Below are 16630 nucleotides of genomic sequence, written 5' to 3'. Positions count from 1 at the left end.
GACGAAATGGAGAGAGTTTGGGCAAAAGGTATTCATTTCTAGTTACATGATGATGAAGTTCTGGGGACATAATGCACAACATGGTGACTGAAGGTAACAATTCTGTGTTGTACACTTCCAAGTTGCTAAGACTGTAGATCTTAAATGTTCTTAACACACATACACATACACGGGAGCTACATGAGTTGATGGTTGTGTTAACTAACCTTATCGTGGTTATAATGTCACTGTGCGTGTGTGTGTGTGTATATAGATAGAGGCACACACATATATATGAAATCATCAAGTTCTACACCTTAACTTACACAGTGTTTCATGTCTATTACATCTCAATAAAGCTGGAAGAAATAAATAATGAAAAATTTGCAACAGGCAAAACCAAACTATAGAGTTTAGCTACACGTGTAGCTGGCAAAATTGCAAGAGAAACAAGGAAGTAATTGACATAAAAAGTCTAAGAAGAGTAGTTACTTTTATGTGGAAGAGAGGAACACATCCTGGCTAGAGGTACAAAAGCAGTTTCTGGAATGCTGGCAATGGCTGATTTCTTGAATGAGTGGTAGAGAGTTAGACATTTGCTCCATGATAAATCATTAAACAGTAAAAACAAAACTTAGGGATTAGAAAGAATTTTTTTTTGAATGTATTAGGTTTTTTTTAATTATTTTTTTTATTTTTTTATTTTCCCACTGTACAGCAAGGGGGTCAGGTTATCCTTACATGTATACATTGCAATTACAGTTTTTCCCCCACTCTTTCTTCTGTTGCAACATGAGTATCTAGACATAGTTCTCAATGCTATTCAGCAGGATCTCCTTGTAAATCTATTCTAGGTTGTGTCTGATAAGCCCAAGCTCCCGATCCCTCCCACTCCCTCCCCCTCCCATCAGGCAACCACAGAAAGAATTTTTAAAAATTTCTGAAAAAATCAAAGTTCCAAATAGAACTCATTCACGAATTTCTGTATTTATTTCTTCATTCATTGGCTTAGCAAAATCCTGTGTATTCAAGGGATGCTGTAAAACATAAACCAGAATTCCTGTTTTCACAGAACTTACAATAAAGCATAAATGATGTTATACACCAGACTACAAGCTCCAAGAATTCAGAGGCAAGATGTGCTGTGTTCTTCATGATAGACCCAGTATCTAGCTAAGTTTCAGGCACATAAGAGGGACTTAGTAAATATTGCAGAATGAGTGGAGGAATAAATTAATTTCTTAGGCAATTGTATATTGAAATATTGAGATAAGTACATTGAATGACAAGTAAAGGGAGTTTAGAAAATATAAATCACAAAGATCTAATCTAACTTTCCTTAAAAAGTGATGCTTCATCTGAGATCTCAGGAGTGAATGAGAGTTAGGGAGGAGAGGAGGAGAAAGTGTTTCAGGCAGAAGGAAGTTGGTGTGGGGGCACAAATATTACAACATATTGGTACTTGATCCAAATTATTATGAGGAAATAAGGTTGCTGCTACTTAATGGGGGAAGGGAGGGATGTGTCCGGAACTCATGGGCTTCACCAGGACCCCACCCTGTGCTTCCATGCCTGGTGATGGCTGTGAATGTTTGTATGAATTAGACCTATTGTGGGTATTGTGGGCAGAGGATTCTGGCTCTTCCTGTTCATCTCATGACCCAGATTGATGAGTACAGGTACAGAGTTGCTTTTTGAAAAAACACATTTATATCAAGAATGTGGAGCATCTGCTAGGAGTGAATCCTTTTTAAATAAATTCATATACAATGTCACCCAATTGAAAATAAGGCACAGGTGCTCATGAGTTATAACACTCAGCCAAAGCTTCAGGGGTGATGTCTTCTCACTACCCTTTCTTGCAATGCTCAGGGAAGATGTCATTTAGTACCAGGAAGATAAGAGAAACAACTCTCTTAATTGGGGGACCTCCATCATTATTGGAATTCAGATCCACTTCAATCTCCATTTCCTCTGTCACGTAATTTCACCATGATTGTTGGAATTGTAATGATGATCTGCAGCCACAGAGAATGGCAGCAAACAGCTAACAAGGGCCTGACAGCCAGAGTCTGAGAACCTGGTGTCTGATCTCAAATATCTCCCTGGATGATCAGAAGTTCTACACAATATAAGGGAGATGAAGGAAGGTCCCCTTTGGTACAGCATGTTAAGGATCTGGTGTTTCCACAGCTGTGGTATGGGTTCGATCAATGGCATGGGAACTTCCACATATGAAAGGTAAGGAAAAAAAAAAAGATGCCAATAAAGAAGAAATGACTTTGGGAGACTGACCTGAGTAAATATTTGTACGGTTGATTTCAGACAATGTTTTGCTTATATACTCTAATAGGAGTTTGATGGTGTCTTGTCTTATATTTGGCTTTAAGCCATGTTGAATTTATTTTTGTACCTAGTGTGAGGTTGTGTTCCAGTTTCATTGATTTACATGCAGCTGTCCAGTTTTCCCAGCAACACTTGCTGAAAAGGCTGAATTTTTTTTTTCCCCATTTTAGGTTCTTTCCTTCTCTGTAGAAGATTAATTGACCATAGGTGTCTGGGTTTATTTTGAGGAGGGATGGATTGGGAGTTTGGGATTAGCAGATGCTAACTATTATATATAGAATGTATAAACAAGCATAGGGAACTACATCCAATATCCTGTGATAAATAATAGAAAAGAATATGAAAAAGAATACATATATGTGCACATATATGTGCTGTACAACAGAAACTAATACATTGTAAATCAATTATACTTTAGTAAAAGTTTTAAAAATTAAAAAAAAAAAGTAGCAATGACAGGCACAGTGAACTTAACCTAGGGCATGAATGGTTCTCAGTGATGCAAGGGGTAAATTTGTCCAATGCTGTCATTGCCCTGCCAATTCCTCCAGTTCTTATCATTTTAAATAACATTGAGAAAAAGTCTGTGATTCCCCCACATACTTTCAGATTCCAGCACCTCCGTCTTTTGAGTAGCAGCTGGTGGTATCCCCAGAGTCTGAAGGGTTCCAGATATGCATGCACAGCAGGGTAAAAAGTGCTAAGAAATGAATGTTCCTTGAGGGCAGCCATCAGTCTCAGCTGATGGGAGTTGGGTGATAGAACTTAGATCTGTTGGCAACTCTGAAGTGTGTATTCTGTCCTGGTCCCAGAGTTCCCAGCATACTAAGCTCCAAGAATTGAAGGCGTAAGTGGCTTGATCGTGGTTCTCTATTGCTGGCCTTCCCCTTCCAGCCCTGGTTCCCTACTCCTTCCTGGTGTTTCCATCTCCCAAAGGCACTGCTTGCCTTCAAATATTTACCTCAGGGCCTTTTTTGGAGTGACCCCCAACCAAGATATATCTGATATTATAGCTTTAAAACCATCTTTTATCCCAACTTTAATTTTGGAATTATTTCTCAAGAAAACTATTTTCAATGCTTTTAACATAATCCAATCATTTTTTATATTTTAGAAATATGGAAATCAAGGCTCAGAGATGTTAAATGATTATCCAGCTGTCATGCTATCATACAGTACATAATGAGCCCTGGAACCTATTAAAGTGCCATTACTTTTTTTGATGCAAATAACATATTTTCATGCATTATTTCGATTTAAAGCCCCATTCTTATTCTTCTAAAGAACACTTACTGTTTAAAATGAACGTATCATATTATTTCCTTAGTATTTTATCCTACTAGTCATAATTATTCCTGTATTCTAGGGATAGCTTCCATAGTTCCTTTGTGACTTGAGCTAAACAAAAATTTACACCTTCATTTTCATTTGATAGACATACAATCCCTACCCTGTGGACTTCTTGACAGTATCTAGTAAAATGAAACAAGAACCGTTTTGAAAGTGGGTAGCTCCCTACTCAGAGTATGGGCACTTCATGGAGTTGATTAGGGGTTCCTGACAGCACCGGTCCCCTCCCTGTCCTCAGATGTCAGGCTGTACCTTGAAATGTAAACGTGAGGACAAAAGAAGTCTCAGGTTCAGGAAAGCTACAATGGTTGGGCACTTAGGAGACCAATTTTCTTCCTTCCTTCTTTCCTTCTTTCCTTCCTTCCTTCCTTCCTTCCTTCCTCCCTCCCTCCCTCTCTCCCCACCTACCTTCCATAGTTCCTCCCTCCCTCTCTTTCTTTTCTTTTCTTTTCTTTTCTTCCTTTCTTTCTTTCTCTTTCTTTCTTTCTTTCTTTCTTTCTTTCTTTCTTTCTTTCTTTCTTTCTTTCTTTCCTTCCTTCCTTCCTTCCTTCTTTCTTTTCTTTCTTTTCTTTCTTTTCCTTCCTTCCTTCCTTCCTTCCTTCCTTCCTTCCTTCCTTCCTTCCGCCTAAAGAGCTGCACTTGAGACACATGGAGGTTTCCAGCCTAGGGGTCCAATTGGAGCTAAAACTGCCTGCCTACACCACAGCCACAGTGACACCAGATCCAAACTGTGTCTGTGACCTATACCACAGCTCACTGGCAATGCTGGATCCTTAACCCACTGAGCAAGGCCAGGGATCGAACCCACACAATCATGCTTCCTAGTTGGATTTGTTTCCACTGTTCCATGATGGGAGAAGACCAATTTTCAACTCTCAGCTCTGAGTCTCTGAGTCAGGACTCAGGTTCCCAAGAAAAAGTGTTAGAATGTGTTTCTTCTGAGTACTCTCCCCAGAGCCCCCTTCATGTCCCTGTTTCTCAGGCTGTAGATGAAGGGGTTCAGCATGGGGGTGACCACTGTGTACATCACAGAGAAGACTCTGTCCTTTGCCACTGAGGGGGATGCTGAAAGACAAAAAAATAGACACCAACAGCTGTGCCACAGAACAGAGAGACTGCCGAGAGGTGGGAGGTGCAGTTGGAGAAGGCCTTTTGCTTACCCTTCAGGGAATCAATTCTTAGGACTGCCAATGCAATGGAAAAGTAGGATGTAAGGATGCAGGCAAAGGGTCTGATTAACAATGTTCCTGCCACAAGGCTGAGCACCAGGTCATTGACATAAGTACTGGAGCAGGCCAACTTCAGGAGTGGGACCAGATCACAGAAGAAATGGGGGATGACATTGGGGCCACAGAAAGAAAGCCTGGTCAACAGGAGGGTGTGCACCAGGGCATGGAATGTAGTAGCCAGCCATGACCCAGCCACCAGCAGAACACAGCGTTGGGAGTTCATGGTCACGGCATAATGGAGGGGGTGGCTGATGCCACATAGCGAGAGAGTGCCCTCACAGCCAGGAGAAAGTTGTCCAGATCTGCAAAGAGGCCAAAGAAGTAGAGTTGTGTCAGACACCCCCCATAAGAAATCAGTTTGCTTCCTGAGCCAAAGTTATCTAACATCTTGGGAATGACTGTAGAGATGAAACCAATGTCAGAGAAGGACAGATTGGACAGGAAGAGGTCTGTGGGAGTGTGGAGGTGAGGGTTAGAGTCATTGGCAAGGATGAAGAGCAGATTCCTCAGTATAGTGACGAGGTATGTGCCCAAGAAGAGCCCAAACAGGAGATGCTGCTACTCTGGCTGTTCAGAAAGGCCCATGAGAAGAAATTCATAGGGGCTGGTCTGCTTTCTTCTGTCCATGTCTGGAATTCTGTATGAAATAAATGTTGTTATAATATAAATAGCAACAAGGTAGAATAATTCTGTGTTGAAACTACTCTGAATTCCTGTTTCCAGAAAAAAAAAAGATGCTTCTGTTTTGGTAAAACTTAAATTTATAATTATGTACATGTACTTTGCTGTGCAGCAGAAATAACACAGCATTGTAAATCAACTCTAGTTCAGTAAAATTAAGTTAAAAAAGAGAAGATGTGATAGTGGGCAGACCAAGACCTGGACCACCTGGAAAAACTAGCTGGCCCCAACCTTGGCCTCATTACATGTATATCACTAGCATCTTCCTACTGTCACCACTGCTAAGGAAAAGCTGTCCCTCTTGCATCTCTGTTTAAGACCAACTCTTACTGTCACTTTCAGGGACAAGTGCACCAAGCAAAATAATATAATATTATTATTATAATAAAATATATATATTTGTTAATATAAATATATGATTATTTAAAAAATAATAAAATTATACTATGTTATATAAATGAAATTGTATGAAATTCCTATTATCCAATGAGGATGGAGAATAGAATAATGAGTTCAAAAAATAAAAGGGATGGAGTTCCCATCATGGCTCAATGGTTAACAAATCCAACTAGGAGCCATGAGGTTGTGGGTTCAAGCCCTGGCCTTGCTCAGTGGGTTAAGGATCCGTCATTGCCGTGAGCTGTGATAGAAGTTGCAGACGTGGCTAGGATCCCGTGTTGCTGTGGCTCTGGTATATGCTGGCAGCTACAGCTCTGATTAGATCCCTAGCCTGGGAAGTCCATGTGCCACAGGAGCGGCCCTAGAAAAGGCAAAAAGACAAAATAAATAAATATATAAATAAAAGGGAAATTCCAAAGTGCCAAAAAATAAAACACAGTTTGGATCCGACTATTTATAAAGTTATAGGTAAAGGTCAGCATTCCATCAGGCATCCAAGGCTCCTTCAAACTGTTTCAACTGTCCCCGTGAAACATGGCACATACCGTGTAAGTGTGCTTTGGGGTGTGGAGAACATCGTCCTACCTGTATCTGCTCCTTCTTTTTTTTTTTCTGAATAATAATGCAGTTGAGTGAAAAATATTTTACTTAAACTAAAAAAATTAAAATTACAATAACCTGGCTAATATGATATGTAATAATTATAAACAAAATAATTATGCAATTTAACAATTAAAAAATTTTAAATTTAATTTTACTGGAGTATAGTTGATTTAAAATATTGTGTTAGATTCAGGTGTACAGCCAAGTGAATCAGTCACACATATACATAGATCCATTCTTTTTTTCCGGAGAGGTTATCACAGACTAATGGGTAGGTATTCCTGTGCTATCCAGTAGGTTGTTGTTAATCATTTAATTTATACAGGGGGGTGTATATGTTATGCCTTCCCTCTAACAGTTTCAACTATAACATAATATCTAATAGGCAAAATGTCAGAACAGCATGCAGGTTTATAATTCCTGTTTTGTAAAATGAAAACATGCATGTTGAAGAACCCTGAGAGAACGCAGGTTAAAGGTCAGCAGCATTCCCTCCTGGAATGTGAGTGTGGATGGAAAGTGTGCCCACTTCAGCTTTACCCACTTTTTTTTCTTTTTGCTTTTTAGGGCCATACCTGTGGCATACGGAACTTCCCAGGCTAGGGGTTGAATCTACGCTACAGCTGCCGGCCTACACCACAGGCATAGCAACGCAGGATATAAGCTGCATCTGTGACCTACACCATAGCTCATGATAATTCCAGATCCCTGACCCACTGAGAAGGGCCAGGGATCGAACCCACTTCCTCATGGATACTAGTTAGATTCATTTCTGCTGCACCACAACAGGGACCCCTGTTTTACTCAACTTCTTACCAGCATCTTTTACCTTTTTAATTAAAAGACTGCTTTTAAAGTATGATGGATGTTATGGGTTGAATTTATCCAAATGACCTTCCAGAAGGATATGGAGAAATGGGGAGACCCAGAGTCCTCACAGATAAATCAGGGAATAATCTCTGCAAGGCAACTCTGAGAAGTAAGTTGGATAACAAATATCAGATACCCTTGATCCTGTGTGAGGAAAAAAAATGTTACAGAGCAAGAATATCTCCTCACAGTTTACTCTGTCTAGGCACTACACATGCCCCCACCTTTCCCAAAGAAAAGGCTGTAGGACGTGTATAAAATACTACCCCAAGTGCCCCCAACATGGGTGGGAATTACTCCTGCTTTTCCTCTGACGGCCGTGGTGCCCCTCACTTCCAGGTGCTTCTCCACTTAATTTGTCATCGCTTCTTCTGGCCCCTTGAATTTAAAAAAATCTAAACTCTAGCCTGAATATTGCAATACCTGACCTCCTCCTTGCTCCAACAGAACCTTCTTATATTTATTTCTTAGATCCACATATTACAAACCTAAACAGAAGGCATCACACCCTTGGGTTGCTCCCCTGATTACAATTCTCTAAGGGGAAAGATGTGTTAATTAACTTAATTACACAAGTGTTAATTCAGTGTGCTTCAAGTGTTGTTCGGAGAAGAGGACTTCTTGATTTGAGGCCTGAATATCTTTGGTTTCCATAGCTAGCCGCTGTGAAGATACATCAAGAATCACATAACCGGGTAGTGCTGGATGTGAAACCCAATCCATAGCCTTTCCTCTGACTCAGTGAAAAAGTGAGACTGGTAATCATGGCTGACAGTGGCTGGGCACTGGCCATGAGCACCTGCACTGGATTCTCCTAAGTGAGAACCTGTGCAGCAGGGCCGTGTTTATTTCTCTTTTAAAGATGTGGAAACCAAGGGTCAGCTGTTAAAAACTTGCCAAATGCACACCTTCAGGATTTGAAGTAAAATTTGTCTGCATCAAAATCCTAAGTTTTAGTTCTGCTATGCTCCTTTTCAATGATCACCAAACTACACTCTGACTGTAGTTCAGCTTTATGCATACTTTTTAAGTTTTTATTTATTTATTTATTTATTTTATTTTATTGTCTATTTGTTTTTTCTAGGGCGGCATTTGCGGCTTATGGAGATTCCCAGGTTAGGAGTCCAATCGGAGCTGTAGCCACAAGCCTTTGCCACAGCCACAGCAACATGGGATCCTAGCCTTGTCTGCAACCTACACCACAGCTCAGGGCAATGCCAGATCCTTAACCCACTTGAGCGAAGCCAGGGATCGAACTCACAACCTCATGGTTCCTAGTCGGATTTGTTAACCACTGCACCACGGCGGGAACACCTTTATGCATACTTTTAATAAGGAGAAAATGCACCATCTGAGTATTTACTTATTTATTCCAATTTTATTAAGATATAATTGACAAAAATTGTATATGTTTAAGGTAGACAACGTTATTATGTGCGTATTACACAATACACCATTGAAATGATTATCGTAATTAACACATCTATCACCTTAGAGAACGTAAACATCCATTTAATCTGGCAGTTACATTTCCCATGGCAAATAAGCATAGTGATGTTTTTGGCTTATGAATTTTGTTCTTTATGAGCGTGATTGATGTGAGTCAGCCCATTTCAGTCCAGCCCAATGTTGGGATTAGATCCAGTATCTCTACTTGCAAAGCTAATGACTTTAGAGCATTTTACTATGAGAGGCTCAGATTCTTTCCTGTCTGCTATCTCTACCTCCCTCACCCCCACCTGTACCAGGGTCTGGATAGATTAGCAAGACATAGCAAAGGGCAGGAAGTATGGTGAAATCTTTTGTTGTGGTCATTCAGTTATATCACCTGTCCAGTAAGAATTAGAAATAAATCAATATTTATTCCCATTTTCACTCTTCTTGCTTAAGGGTAATTAAATTTCAGGAGTCTCATTGTGTACCAGAAGCCTACAGCCCATTTTAAAAGCAGGTATACTTATTTTAATTAAAAATTTACAAAAATGGATTAATATTCCTGGAATTCTTCTGATACTATGGGCAAATAAACTAATAAAACTTAAAACAATTGACTTTTGGGGAAAAGATATGTCCATTGGTTTCAAGCTGTGGGTCTGAGCTGGGATGTATATCGCAGCATCTCATACAGCCTTATTGATTCAAAAAATTCCAATTAAAATTGCTCAGAATATCTAAATAAATATTTCTCTGAACATGGCAGGCAGATGGCCAAAAAACACTTGAAAAGATGCTCAACATCACTCATTTTAGAGAAATGCAAAGCAAAACCACAGTGAGGTATCACCTCAAACCAGTCAGAATGGCCATCATCAAAAAGTCTACAAACGATATATGCTGGAGAAGGTGTGGAGAAATGGGAACCCTCCTACACTGTTGGTGGGAATGTAAATTGGTGCAACTACTATGGAGAACAGTATGGAGGTTCCTTAAAAAACTAAATATAGAACTCCTACATGATCGAGCAATCCCACTCCTGGGTATAATAATTCAAAAAGATATATGCACCTCAATGTTCACTGAAGCCCTACTTACAAGAGCCAAGACATGAAAGCAATCTAAATATCTATCAACAGAAGACTGGATAAAGATGAATTACATATATGTAATGGAATGTTACTCAAACTTTAAAAAGCATGAAATAAAACCATTTGCAGCAACATGGATGGAAATAGAATCATCATTATAAACGAAGTAAGTCAGACAGAGAAAGACAAACATATGAGACTGCCAGTGTGTGGGATCTAATAAAAATGATGTAACAGAAATTAAAAAACAGAAACAGCTTCAGAGGTTTCAAAACAAAATTTACGATTATCAAAGGGGAAATGTGTGGGAGGCATAAATTAGAGGGTTGGGATCAACAGACACAGACTAATACATATAAAAATAGATGGGTAACAAGGACCTAGTGTATAGCACAGGGAAATTTAGTCAATCCTGTAATAACCTACCTGGGAAAATAATCTGAAAAGGTATGGATATATATATGCATAACTGATTTACTTTGCTATATGCCTGAAATTAATACAACTTTGTAAGTCAACTATATTCCAATAAATTTTTTCATAAAATTTCCCATAAATAGCATGCTTTTTCATGTTTGAAAACATCCAACTTGACCTGACATACTCCATCCATATGTCCAGAAGATTTCATGAAACTATGGTTTCAAGGACAAGGGTTAAATTCATGACCCAATGAAATCGTCCTCAGGATCAAAGACACCTAGCCACTCCGATCTTTAGGCATGAAAGAATATTAAGCCATCCAACGTAACTCCTTTATTTTATAAATGAGAAAACAGAATCTCAAACTGCTGCTGTAATCTGTTTAAGAAAGGCACTGCACTTGGTACTGAAACCAGGATTCCTAGAACTATTTGCATGCACCATTGAGTGATGAGAAGGGGGAAATATGGCCAATAACTTACTGTCAGTCTGAGCTGGGCCAGGAAGGTCTTATCATTTCTTCACATTAAGGCAGAGGTTTGCTCTTATGCTCTCAGTTTTCACTTGTAAGGAATGGAGAAGCCATATTTGATGACCAGATAAAAAGATAATATCTTTACCTACATTTAAGGCAGGGCCATGGGACCCTCATCTCCAGCAAGGAAGGAGAGATGAAGGTAGGCCATCCCAGATTCTGAGTCAGCCAGACAGAATAGAAACCCAGGAAAAGGGAAGTTATCTATGTATTGGTTCTGCCACAATCCCCCAAGCTCCTGACTGGAAGTAGCAGGCATCTGGGAATACCAGTCTCGAAAGTATCCATTGTGGGTAGAACTTTGGTTCATTGCCCAGTCCCAGCCCTCACACTCTAAATGAACTGCTCTGTGACTGTGGAACTCACTTATACTCTCCTGAACTTTGGTTTCCAGGTAAATAAGTCAGAAAGCAAAATATTTCCACAAAACAGAATTCTGAGAGTTAACATTTTTGCCATTCTAAAGTGTATGTAGTGGTACTTCATTGTGGTTTTAATTCTCATCTTTCCAATTCTTAATGAGGTGGATACATTTTCATGTGCTTATTGGCCATTCTCCTACCTTCTTTTTATGAAGAATCTGCCCATTTTTATTGCATTGATTATCTTTTGATACTGATGTGTAGAAATTTTAATTCTGGTTTATAGTGGATATACATTATAATTTTTCCTTTAGTTTAAGCATTTAAACAAAACAGCTTTATCATGATAATTGACCATCCTTAATTTCCATACATCTTTCAGTGTTTCCTAAAAATTTATCTTTGAGCATCTCCTCCAGAATTCTTTGTGTGGCAAAACTTCTGAGATTTTATATATCTAAGAAAATTTGTAATACATCTCTATATTTGAATAGCAACTTTTTTGGATATAAAACTTTAGGTTCAAAGCTGTATTTCCCAGTACATTAAAACGATCTCATTGTCTTTTTATATCAAGTATAACTATTAAGAAGTCTGATGTGAATATGATTACTATTCCTTTTGTAGGAAAACTTCCCTTTCTTTCAGAATTTCCTTTTTGACTTTGAAATTCTTAAGATTAAATAGTCCTGTGGAGGTGAGAGCTTTTAATTTTCCCTTGTTACTCTATAGAACCTTGGAATCTGAAGTTGGTAATATTTAAATCTGAATACCTTTGTCTCCATTACTTTTCCAAATCTTTCTTCTCCAATTTTATATTCAGTTCTTTTGGGATCCATATTACATTTTAAAATTAATTAATCCTCTTCTTCCTCTATTTTTTTTTCTTTTTAGAGCCATACCTCTAGCATATGGAAGCTCCCAGGCTAGGGGTGTAATTGGAGCAACAGCCATCTGCCTATGCCACAGCCACAGTAATGTGGGACCTGAGCCACATCTGCAACCTACATCATAGCTCATGGCAACATTGGATCCTCAACCCACTGAGGGAGGCCTGGGATTGAACCCACATCGTCATGGATACTAGTTGTGTTTGTTACTGCTGAGCCACAGTGGGAACTCCCACAATAATCCTTTTATTTTGCGTGTAGGGTAAATTGTACTGTTTTTTTTTATTGTGGTAAAATACACATAATATAAAACACCATTTTAACCATTTTAACATGCACGGCTCAGTGGCATTAAATATTCACAATGTGTGCAACCGTCCCCTCTATCTAGCTTTCCCCTGTAAGTTCAGGGACAGTATCACTTCTATTCAACATTTACTGAAGGTTAGAGCCAGGGCAATTTTAGGCAAGAAAATAAAATAAAAGGCATCCTGATTGGAAAGGAAGGAACAAGACTGTACCTGTTTTCAGATGATTTGGAATATATAAAATACTAAGGAATCCAAAAATAAACTGTTAGATCTAATGAATAATTTCAAAGGATTGAAAATACAGTATACAAAGATTACACACTAGCAAGGAAGAATGAAGATAAGGAAACAATCCTATTTACAATAACACATACTTAGGAAAAAATGTATCAAAATAAGGTCAAAATTCTTGCTCTGAAAGCCACAAAGCATTGTAGAAAGAAATTAAAGGTATAAATAAATGGAAATACATCCTGTTTTCATGGCTCAGGGTACTTCATATTGTTAGGATGGCAAGATTTCCCAAACTGATCTACATATTCAACATAATTCCTACTGAAATCCCAGCTGGCTTCTCTGCAGAAATTAACAAGCTGATCTTAATCTACGTAAGGAAATTCAAGGAATCCAGACTAACGAAAACAATCTTGAAAGACAAAATGTCAGGATTCATATGTTCTTATTTCAAAACTTACTACAAATCTACAGTAATCAAGATAGCATGATACAGGCAGAAGGAAAGACGTATAGATCAATGGAACAGAATGGAGAACCCAGAAATAATCCCTTACATTTATGTACAAATGAATTTGTTTTTTTCTTTTTTACGGTCATACCTGAAGCATATGGGGAAAATAGTTCCCAGGCTTGCAGTGAACATCATCAGAGGGCTTGGAATTCTACTGCAGAAACAATACACAGAATTCAGAGAGCAGGTGAAGAAAAAGATGAGAGGAAATGCAAAATTAGGTTGAGAGACAAATGGTGTTGGTGGTAAGACAAGTCCCACTTTAAAAAAAAAATCATCCAACTCAGCTTTATTCAACATGTTCATTCATTCATTTGTTCATTCGTTTAAAAAATGCTTACCAGGCTCAGGCTATGTGCCATAGGCTTGTGGAGGCAGGTAAGCAAGACAAGCCAGTTTCTGCCTCATGCAGTTGACCTCCGGCACCTGCTCTTCAAAGCCATGAGCTGATCCCTGCGGGGATCAAGTTCTGAAAAACCCAGAGTCGCTGTGCTTTTAGATCAGCAGAGCCAGTTCAAATGCCCTCCCAGCCATGGTAGAGGCCAAGGCACTTACGAATACCTTTGGTCATGTCCCAAGGCCTTTGGGGAATTTTCTAATCTTATATGGTATTTTATTTTATATATTCACATATGCAGTCACTTTCTATTTAAGGCAAGTGGGCCTGTTGAATGCCTTTTTTTGTGTGTGTGTCCTTTTATCTTTTTTTTTTTTTATCTTTGAGGGTTGCACCCATGGCACATGGAGTTTCCCAGGCTAGGGGTCCAATCAGAGCTGTAGCCATGGGCCTATGCCAGAGCCACAGCAATGCCAGATCTGAGCTGCGTCAGCCACCTACACCACAGCTCACAGCAATTCCGGATCCTTAACCCACTGAGTAAGGCCAGATATCGAACCCACAACCTCATGGTTCCCAGTGGGATTTGTTTCTGCTGTGCCATGACAGGAACTCCTTTTTTTTTTTTTTCATTTTTTGAAGTTTTGTTTCAGCGTAGTTGATTTGCAGTGTCATGGTGGTTTCTGCTGTGCAGCAGAGCAATTCAGTTATACACATACACATATCCATTCTTTTGCAGATTCTTTTACCAGATAGATTATCACAGAATATTGAGTAGAGTTCTCTGTGCTATGTAGCTGGGAATGTTAAAGATATAAAATTTATTTTAAATAACTCTTTTAATTAAAAAATGGAAATTTGAAGAAAAATATTACTTTATAAGTGCACATGGACATGGAAGGTTAAGTCCAACTTCTAAAGGAGACATATTTTAGAGCCCCCAGGAGTAACTGTGACAGACAGAATGCATTTAGGACACCAAGTGGTGTCCTTGGTTCTGAAAATTTTCTGAGGAGCATGTTTCATATCCTTATCCCTCAAGCTGTAGATGAAGGGGTTCAGCATGGGGGTGACTACCATGTACACCAAAGCAGCAATTATATCCTTGTGTTTGGCATTGCCTGATGAGGGAAAATAGGAAACACCTGCAATTGTCCCATAATATAAAAACACCAGAAAGAGGTGAGAACCGCAGGTAGACAAGGCTTTGAAGATTCTCTTGAAGGATAGGACCTTCAGGATGATGGCTGCCATGCGGGTATAGGAGCCCAAGATACCACCGAATGGCAGGGTAAAGATCAGTCCTCCTTCGGTGAAGATGAGCAGCTCATTGAGGGACATGTCTTAGCAAGAGGTTTTGAGCACAGCAGCAAGGTCACAAAAGAAGAGGGAGAGACAGTCCCTGCACAGAAGTATGACTGGATTGGTCCATGAGGAGGGTGTGCAGCAGAGTTTGTGCACAAGAGAAGAACCAGCAACCAGCCACTAGGGTAATACCAAGCTCATCCCTCATGATACTGCTGTAGTGGAGAGGGTGAAACATGGCCACATACCTGTCATATGCCATCACTGTGAGAAGAAAGCCATCAAGGCAACCAAGGAAGATAAAGAAATACACCTGTGAAAGGCACCCTGCATAAGTGATAGATTGTCATTGGGTCTGTGTGTTCAGCAGCATCTTAGGGACAGTGACAGATGAAAAGGAGACATCTGTGAGGGCCAAGTGGCTGAGGAAGACGTACATGGGGGTGTGGAGGCGAGAGTCCAGCCTGATGAATAGGATGGTGAGCAGGTTCCCCAGCACTGTGGTCAGGTACATGCCCAGGAACAGGGCAAAGAACATGCCCTGCTGCTCTGACCAGATGGGGTGCCCCAGGAGGAAGAACTCAGACATGTGTGTCTGGTTCTCATGCCTCATATCGTGCTTTGTATGCTGGGGATAAAAGGCAGTTAGGAATATCAGAATGAATGTCAAGGATACATTCCACACTGCAAATTTATGAAAAAACAATGAGTTTTAAACTACCTTCTCATTAATTCCTCACTCGTATGAATGCATGCATCTTCGCTCATCCCAGTCTGGATCTAGGCAAACATCACACCCCAAAGCATCCAGCAAGAAAGACCTCAGGGCACGGAATCAAGTGGGCACTTACTGTTTCATGAAATCATGATTTATTGAACATTGAGTCTGAACCCAGCCCTCTGCTCAGGTCTGAGAATGCAGCAGTGCACAGGAAAAGCACTAGTATGTTTTCTGCTAGTATGTTTTTATAAGCATGCTGGAATAATTTATTACATGGAGACTGAGCCAAACTGTGAGAGTTGACTCTGGTAGAAATAGTAGATGAGCTTCGGCAAACTGGTCTCAGTCATTTCCAGGACTGAGATGGCATCGTGGAGACTTGCCATCTCCTCCTGGGAACCTGGCTGCATCCCAGTGACCTAACTTGGAACCTATAAACTCATCAGCAATAGAAATGGGTGGTCATTTAAAAACACTTGATGCCAGAATAGTCCACAAACTACCTTCATAATAATATTTTGAGTTACTTGAGGATTATCTGAATATTTTGGGGATTGTACGATGCAATGGGCACTGTGTTAAAGACTTACATACATTTACCATTTAAATCCACACATCAGCCTTACATTATATTGTGAAAATGTTCATTGTTATGCTAAGAATTAGTGTTCTTTTCCCATTTAAGCTATTAGCAAATAGAAATAGAAAGGGTATCAATTCTACAGGCATATAACAGCAGCTGTCAGAGATTATTTATATATATATATTTCTCACACATATATAGGTTGATATATCTATATAATCCCATCTATAGGTATGTACATATACATATACATAGATGGAATGTGTATGTAAGCACATATATGGACCATATATACAGAATATATATGTGTGTGTATATATAACCCATGTACACAGCTCAAACTGAAATCCTATGTGTACATACTGTATGTGTGTGTATATACATGTCAATAGGTAGATAGATAGATAGATAATTGTCCTTTTCTGAGGGTTAA

General features: G+C 39.3%; 2 protein-coding genes and 1 pseudogene across 5 annotated transcripts in view; 2 read left to right on the top strand and 1 right to left on the bottom strand.

Annotated features, from left to right (window-relative positions):
• The window catches only part of OR1B1 (olfactory receptor family 1 subfamily B member 1), a 381661-nt gene that overhangs the window by 148324 nt on the left and 216707 nt on the right, over positions 1-16630 (top strand). The gene's annotated exons all lie outside the window — the stretch shown is intronic.
• LOC110258975 (olfactory receptor 1J4-like) overlaps positions 1-16630 on the top strand; it is a 244516-nt gene that overhangs the window by 148324 nt on the left and 79562 nt on the right. The gene's annotated exons all lie outside the window — the stretch shown is intronic.
• On the bottom strand, positions 14504-15506 carry LOC110258981 (olfactory receptor 1J4-like; annotated as a pseudogene).

Source organism: Sus scrofa, chromosome 1, assembly GCF_054392235.1.
Source record: "Sus scrofa isolate SSC_HxYL_T2T_F1_AM1 chromosome 1, Sscrofa_HxYL_maternal_Yorkshire_Landrace_v2.0, whole genome shotgun sequence".
Lineage (NCBI taxonomy): Eukaryota > Metazoa > Chordata > Mammalia > Artiodactyla > Suidae > Sus > Sus scrofa.
The sequence above is the reverse complement of the archived record's forward strand: the minus strand, read 5'-3'. Positions and strand labels throughout refer to the sequence as shown.